This window comes from Bactrocera latifrons, unplaced genomic scaffold (genome assembly GCF_001853355.1).
Source record: "Bactrocera latifrons isolate USDA-ARS-PBARC rearing strain unplaced genomic scaffold, ASM185335v1 scaffold_99, whole genome shotgun sequence".
Classification (NCBI taxonomy): domain Eukaryota; kingdom Metazoa; phylum Arthropoda; class Insecta; order Diptera; family Tephritidae; genus Bactrocera; species Bactrocera latifrons.
Window position 1 is genome coordinate 79,336 of NW_017537700.1, and position 8,124 is coordinate 87,459.

At 38.2% G+C, this 8,124-nt stretch overlaps 1 protein-coding gene across 1 annotated transcript in view; it reads right to left on the reverse strand.

Annotated features, from left to right (window-relative positions):
• The window catches only part of LOC108977990 (nuclear pore membrane glycoprotein 210), a gene marked incomplete at its 3' end in the record, with an annotated part of 92,763 nt that overhangs the window by 63,845 nt on the left and 20,794 nt on the right, over positions 1 to 8,124 (reverse strand). The window lies entirely within an intron of this gene.

Consider the following 8,124-nt stretch of genomic DNA (forward strand, 5'->3'; position numbering starts at 1 on the left):
ATTGTTTTATTTTTTATTTTATAACGGTTTGATGACTCATGCCCAGCTCTTGACCGATGCTATGGCTGCTACTATGCCGGTCTCTTTCGACCAATTCAGCGATTTTATCGCAAATTTCSACGACAGGCCTTCCGTCCACCTTTACACCAGAACGAAAACGTTGAAAACATCGTTGTGCGGTGGAAATGGAAACTGTATCGGGTCCATAAACTGCACAAATTTTATTGGCGGCTTGAGATGCATTTTTGCCTTTATCGTAGTCGTACTGTATAATATATTCCGTATTTTCTCTTTATTCTGCTGCATGTTTGCGACGCTAAAACTCACGAGCGACTTAAATGAAACGACAATCAATCAAACACGTGTTAGCGCGTGAAATGAGCTTTCCAAAAAGGTATAGCATGACCCGAGGCGACGAATGAAACTAGAAATGCGCGCTCTCAGCGCCAACTAGTGAAAATACCGCAAGACTTATTTGACAACCTAATACTAAGAAGAATTCCAAATTTGCTTCAGCGATGCAGTCGATTATGTAAACAAGCTAAATTGCCGAATTTGGGTCGAAGAACAACCTGAAGAGATTCAAGAGCTGTCATTTCATCCAGAAAAAGCAACGGTTTGGTTTAAGTTATTGGCTAATCATCCGGGTCATCGGTCCAAATTTCTTCATTTCCTTTCATTCATTTTAAGCAAAAACTTGGCTTGATAACAATTATCCGGACACTGCCCCAAGAAAATCAAAATCAACCATCAAAGATTGATTTGTTTGGATGTGACGACGAATTAACACCGAAGACGGTGAACGAAGTGAACGCCCAAAAGTGGTGATTACCGATGGTAACATCGAAAAAGTCCACAAGCAGTATATATATACACACACAAATGCCATATTCACAAATTTAAAACAAGGAAAAATCAAGGCTGCTTGGATTTCAAACAATTTTCTTTTATTGAAATATTGACAATAGAGCAACTATTTSAAAAGTCTTAACATTTCGAAACCGGATTTTTAGCAATCGGTTTTCAGATTATTCCAATAATTTGAAGAGCCCTAGTGTACATCATTCATTCACAAATATTTGGGCATGAGAAGACTACGTGAAGAGTGAGTGGCGCGGGAGCTCACTTTTGATTAAAAACAATGACGAATTGATGGTTCGGAGCAGTGTGTAGAGATGTTAAAGCTTAGTAAATATTTGTGTCGTTATACTATGCGGCAATGGATGAAATATGACTCCGAAGTTCAGTCGGCAGTCATCAAAGTGGACCATACACGATGAACCCGCTCCGAAGCGTGGAAAAGTCCAACTGGCGAAATTATGGCGTCTGTATTTTGGAAAGCGCCTGGAGTAGTTATTACTAATTTGAAAAAAAGAACAACCATCAACAGAGACTATTTGTATTTGTACCATTTGAGGGACGAAATCGCCGAAAAGGGMCGCATTTGAAGAAAAAGACAGTCCTGCATCACCTAGAAAATGAACCRTGTCACAAGCGATGGTAAAATTCCATGAACTGSKCTTCGATTTGATYCGCATCCAMYRAATTCTCCAGATCTKGCCCCCAGYGAATATTTCCTGTTCTCAGATCTCAAAATATTGCTCGCAGGGTAGGAAATTTTCRTCGAACGAAGAGGTGATCGCCGAAACTGAAAGTYATTTAAAAAGTAAAAAATCGTACTACAAAAATGGTATCAATTATTTGGAGGGTGACTAACGACTTTGCCAAAAAAAAAAATTATTTTATTATATTACCGGCCTGGTACTTTGCAATTCACCTTTTATATTCAATGTGTGAGTTSGAACATGTTATCGAATCAAATAATAAGATTTTGTGACTGTCTCTTAATTTTGTATATGAGGGTGATGTTGCCACCTAGTCCTTGGACCACATTATACTCTTAAAATAATTTCAATGAATTTCGTTGCTACAAATATTACACTGTGCCATTTTATTTACACGGTGGTGCCATTCCATATGTATATATGGATGTGTGTTGTGTGTTGTGTACTTCTCGTTCTGTTTAGAGAAAGTTATTGGAGCAAATTTAATTCAATGAAATATTTATACTTGACCAGCAGCATTAGTTTATCTCATTGCCATGGCTTGTTGGCCATTTTCGTTCACAATCTACGTGCTCGCTATCACCAAGCGCTGCCGCAAAAATCCCAGCAAAATCCTTGCGCATTTATACTAATTYCACTTTGCGCATGTGTATGTACGTATGTGTATGTAGGTGATACTTTAGCCAACTTTATTGTCTCAACTTTAGGCCGATGGCGGCGCGCTTTGCGGCAGTTGTTGCACAACTTTAGCTTGCATTTATGTTGGTGTCGCAGATTTAGGATTTTGCTAATGAAATTAGCGCATTGCTGTTTTTCTTGCCACATTCCTACTATAACAGCAACAACTAAGTGAATATAATAAATTGCAATAAATATACAAAAGAACAACATATATACATATGTAGGCAACAAGCAGTCAAGTGAAAGCAGTGTCCTTGTGCTTCGTGCACCGGCATTTATAAACACTAACTTTGTACATTTATACTTTTACAAGTATGTATGAGAATTAGAGGMATTTTAGCCACAGTTTGCTCCAAGGTAAAAGCGACTAATTTTGTGGAGAAATTTACTCAATTAGATTYTCACACTCCAGGCTCAATGAAACGCATAAACACATAGACAAATATCCTTAAAAATAGTTATGAAATATTTAGGAGAGAGTAAGACTGAATTTCGGCAACTCTAATTCATTAGGGTTGCCGGCTATTATAAATTTATATTTATATATCACATGACTTGTTCTTGGGAGGAAATACTCCACATTATTGGAGTTTCTCTGCTCTCTTATAACGGGTTTTTGAATAGAAGCGCTAAAATAGTTTTTTTAAATAAAACCAGAAATGTACTTTCGATGCCATTATGTATGGAACTCGATTTCCTTTGCAAGGTGGGGGCACACTTGCAGAAGTCCAGACGCTGAACGAATTTTTGACGGCTTTCAAGCATAAATCGGCCTGTACTRCTGCAATTTCACGTTCGATATTCGTACGAAGTTCATCAATCGTCGTTCAACGACATACGAGTGCCCCAACATACGAGTTTTTCGATATACGAACCGACGAGCAAGTGATTTTTTGCTTTTAGTCACGAGCGAAATTCGAGATACGAGTCCGGTTCGGTTCGGTTCGGTTCGGTTCGGTTCGGTTCGGTTCGGTAGTAGCACCTGTGATAAGTTGTGCAGTTGTGTTCGCGTTTTGTGTTGCGTTTATATTTACAGTTGTAGTTTATTTATTTTTATAACCATGGAGCGGAAGAAAGTTTGTAAAAAGTCAAGTGCTAAGAAAAAGATGATGAATATTAAATTAAAACGTGAAATTATAGAAAAACATGAGCAAGGTGTTCGAGTTGTTGATTTGTCGAGGCAGTATGGCCGTAGTACGTCCATGATATGTTCTGTACTTAAACCGAACGAGTCGATAAAGAGTGTAACGCCGGCTAAGGGCCTTACGATAATTTCCAAGCTGTGAACCTGCCTTCATGAAAATACGGACAAACTGTTGATGGTGTGGGTGACAGAAAAGCAGCTCATTTGCAAGAGCGTTCTACGGCGATTTTCTGAAGCAAACCTCGCAGACTTCCATCGACGAGGCATCGGAAGAGTCATTTAAAGCCAGCAGGGGCTGGTTTGATTTTAAAAAGAGCAGCGGTATTCACTCCGTTGTCTGACATGGTGAGGCAACAAGTTCAGATATGAAGGCAGCTGAGGATTACATTAAAACATTTTCCGATCTAATAAAAGCCCAAGGCTACATCTCTCAGCAAGTCTTCAACTGTGATGAGACAGGGCTGCTCTAGAAAAAGATTTAGAACATATACAACGAATAGAACATATACAACGGCAGAGGAGAAGATGATGCCAGGCCACAAACCTATGAAGGACAGATTGACTCTAGCACTGTGAGCCAATGCGAGTGGCGACAGCAAAATCAAGCTTCTGCTCGTGTACCATTCGGAAAACCCCAGAGCATTTAAATCACATAAGATTTTTAAAGAAAAATTGGAAATTATGTGTAGGTCGAACCCGAAGGCAAGGGTCACCAGAAAGTTCTTTGTGGAGTGGGTCAACCTGGTTTTCGGCTCTAATGTTACACTGGTATCTACACGAAAATAACCTACCCGTGCAAGCCCTTCTCATCCTCGACAATGCCCCTGCTCATCCACCAAACCTGGAAGATGACATCCTCGAGGAGTTAAAATTCATAAAGGTTCTCTACTTACCACCCAACATCACCCCTATCTTGCAGCCCATGGATCAGCAAGTGATTAGTGAATTTTAAAAAACTATACACCAAGCATCTGTGTTGGCGCTGCTTTGAAGTGACGGGGAACACAAACCACACCCTTCGAGAGTTCTAGAAGGACCACTGTAATATAGCGATTTGCCTGCACATTATTGACCGGGCCTAGTTGGGAGTTACAACGAGGACCTTGACCTCTGTATCTAAAAAGCAGTGGCCTGAAGCTGTAGCTGCTAGGATCTATGAAGAATTGGACCCGGTGTTTCAGTAGAGGAGGACATTGTATCATCATTGTATCTCATTGGAAGAGGGAGACGTGAACGTGAGGAGCACACCCAGGAACTGACGGCTGAGGAGATATAAGAGTTACAGTCACAACAGCATACTGAAGTTATGCAAGAAATTTTTTTTAGGAGTCAGAGAAGGAGGTTATTTCTACTAGTGAGATCATAGGAATATGGGAGAGAGTTTCAAAGTTCGTGGAAAAAAACACCCAGAAAAAGTTGCAACAGGTCGTGCTTCTGACCTTTTTAATGACACTTGCCTAATTCATTTCCGAAACATTCGGTGAGGGAGGAAAAAACAAACCTTCTTGGACATGTTTTTTTCTAAATGGCCTACAGGTGAAAGCGAGAAAAATGCAGCATATCTAATTTATTTCTTTACATTCTCTTTTTTGCTTTTGTGTAATAAATATTTGATATTTATAAATACGTTTTTATTATTCAAAATCACGTAACAAAAATAACTGGGGTGACATTTTGGAGGTTGGAACGGATTAATGGTAGTTCAATTGTTTTGTATGGGGAAATTTGCTTCGAGATACGAGTAATTCAAGATACGAGCAAGGTTGCGGAACGAATTAAACTCATATGTCGAGGTACCACTGTGCTATATATGATCTGTCTCTTATACACATCTAGATGTGTATAAGAGACAGCCTTACAGAAAAGAAATGTCAAAAGAGCGGGGAAAATATAGCGTCGTTTGCTGCCCCTATCGGTCTACTTTTTGTAGCGTCTTTATGAAAAAGCACTGTACAAATGCTGTCTCTTATACACATCTTGAAATGGCAAACCTTACTGAAGAGAAATGCAAAGGGAGCGGGAAAAATATGACGTCGTTTGCTGCCCCTATCGGTCTACTTTTGTGTRTGTATTTTMTTGATGATTTTTACTTTTAGGAAATATAGTAGAAAATATATAAATTCATACGATGCTTATATTAAAAAAGTCGAAAATATTATCTTTTATCTAACACTACTCAAATAAAGGCCCGATTATTATTATGTATCGACTTAAAAGAAATTTTGGAGAAATTGGGTGGTAAATTAGGAAGAACTATTTTCTGGCGCATGACTGTACTAGTATAGGGGGCGTTCGAGATGGCAATCACAACAGCAGTGATGCAAATTTGTCAAAGTATCACGTTCTGCGTGAATTTTTGGCAACCCCATCAGTTCTAGCGTGAATTTTTAGGCGCAATTTATGCAAAATATTGGCAACACTCAATTTTTGTCTGCACATCAGCAGAGTATCAGCAAATATGCAACAGAGTAGCTCGAAGGGACCCACATTTACATTAGTGTAAACATTGAAATGGAGCAAAATGCCAAAGGAAACGGTTTTCCATTTGAAAAATTGCCAAATTTGCACTGAGAACGCCGAAGGCAAACAAATCGACTACACAAAATTCCTGCTCTGAACAAACGAAAAACACAGAAATCGAAAAGATATTAAAGAAACAAACTAAATGCAGAAACGTTGTTTGTTTGTCTTACTTGAAGACTACTTGCCGCAGTGGAGAGAATTTGAGTATTGTGGGGGAGAAAAGTTCAACTACGGTTGGCACAGGCCGCAAGAAAGATATTTATGCAATCGAAACAGAAAGTGCGCAATCAAATGCTTATACGAGTTTACAATAGCAACAACAAAAACAATATAATGCAGTATCACATTTCAAAGCCATTAAAATGAGTGCATATTTCAATTATCGATGAAAAATGACACAATTGGGTCAGACAGGCTTCGGGCGGGCAGTAGGACGACGTAGCGTTTAAGTGGACTTTCGAGTACGCGAACTGTGAGAGCTTCTATTATGAAATTCGCTGCAGACTTTTGCATGAAAAAACAAAGAATAGTGAACGCGCATTTAAAGCGCCAGCAAGGACCTGAGCTTTACATCCGCCCATGACACATGCCAGCCAAGTCGTCGGCCAACAATAAGTTGGAATTGTTCTATGTCAAATTCTTTCTGCCACAAATAAATTCTTCGTTTTTTATTTTCACTTTTTTCGTTATTAAATTCGCTCTTGCTTGGCGGTTTTTTAGTTGCCAGCAYTTCAAGTGATCAATTGTGTTCAAGTGCCACAAAAATGTTGATTGCAGAAGTCAAGGTCGCGATTTTTTGGCAATTTAGTGSATAGCAAAATATGCAGACGCTTTGAATTCTTTTATTATATTCTATTGCTTCTTTTGCGTTCTTAGTGGTGCTTCAGCTCATTCTTTAAWATGCTTTTTAGGATTATGTGGTAGATTCTTCACGCATTATCAAGGACAATGTTAAAACACGTAAAAAATAACAGAGAGAAAGAGCAAATAGTAAAGGCACTCCTACTAAGAAAACGCTCATCACAAAGGACCATAAATTTTTCGAAGAATCTTTCTCTCGAAAACTCGTAACGTGATGAGTGACTTATAGAMGTTGGTCTTTGTTCGTCAACTGTCAACCCGGCGAATTGGTAAGTGATTGGCTCAAAAAATCTTTAGCTGACTCTAGGCGTTTTGTAGATTTACGATGATCTTTTTGATCCATACCTAGGAGTTCTGAGCATCACAACGGACAAGCGTCTTAGTTGTCAAAGTGGTATTATTCGTGGTTTCTTGAATATTGGCCTATTTATGTAAAATAACTTGAGCTAACCTATAATATACGACAGTAACAAATTCCATGCTTTATAGAGTCATACAAACAGTTATGCGATCAAATACTTCAGAGCGATGACATAACGCCGTTTGTCACTTGGTCGCCGTCGGCGTTAAAGTTGAGACGCGCTTCATCGCCGAACAAAATTAAAGATTCTGCTGGGCGATTATGTCGAATTTTTTTGGTAATTGATTTTTACGGTTTGCGAACATTCTTCCGATGTAGGTCTTTTCATTACGAAATGGCATAAAGAAAAAATCCAAAAAAGCAAAACCWCAATTCTAAGAAGAACTCGTTACTTCTACATTGTAGAATGAAAAATAGTGAATATGGAAATTGATATACTAGGCTTAATTATAAAGGGATTTAACTTATTCCTAAACTGACCTGGACTGCAATCAAGAACAATTCGGTGTTAATTGTTTGTCATATCAACACACAAATTGGTGAGAGATTCGGTTTCCGGAGCGTGCGAACTGCAATACGATTAAATATGATTGGCCTTAAAGGATGAGCCTGCTTTAGAAGCTTCAAAAAATCGATTTTTTTTTTTTTTTTTGTTTAAAGCTCTTAAAAAAGAATATGTCCCCAAAGTTTTATATGGGAATTCGAAATATTTTCGAAGCTAGAAGGAAAATAGTGACCGAGCGTCTAGCAGACATACGAGCGATTTTTCTTAATTGGCGGGCAGGATAGAAAAAAAACTAAATGTCGTATGGAATTTGGGGCAAAGTTTATTATCTTTGGCATTAAATTATCTTTTATTTACACTAAAAAAACTAAGAAAAGTCAAGTTTGAAAGACATTTTTAAACAACATAAAGTTACATTTTTTTGGTCAAAAACCACATTTTTTTCAATTTAAAAATAAAATTTAAATTTTACACTTTTTTTTTG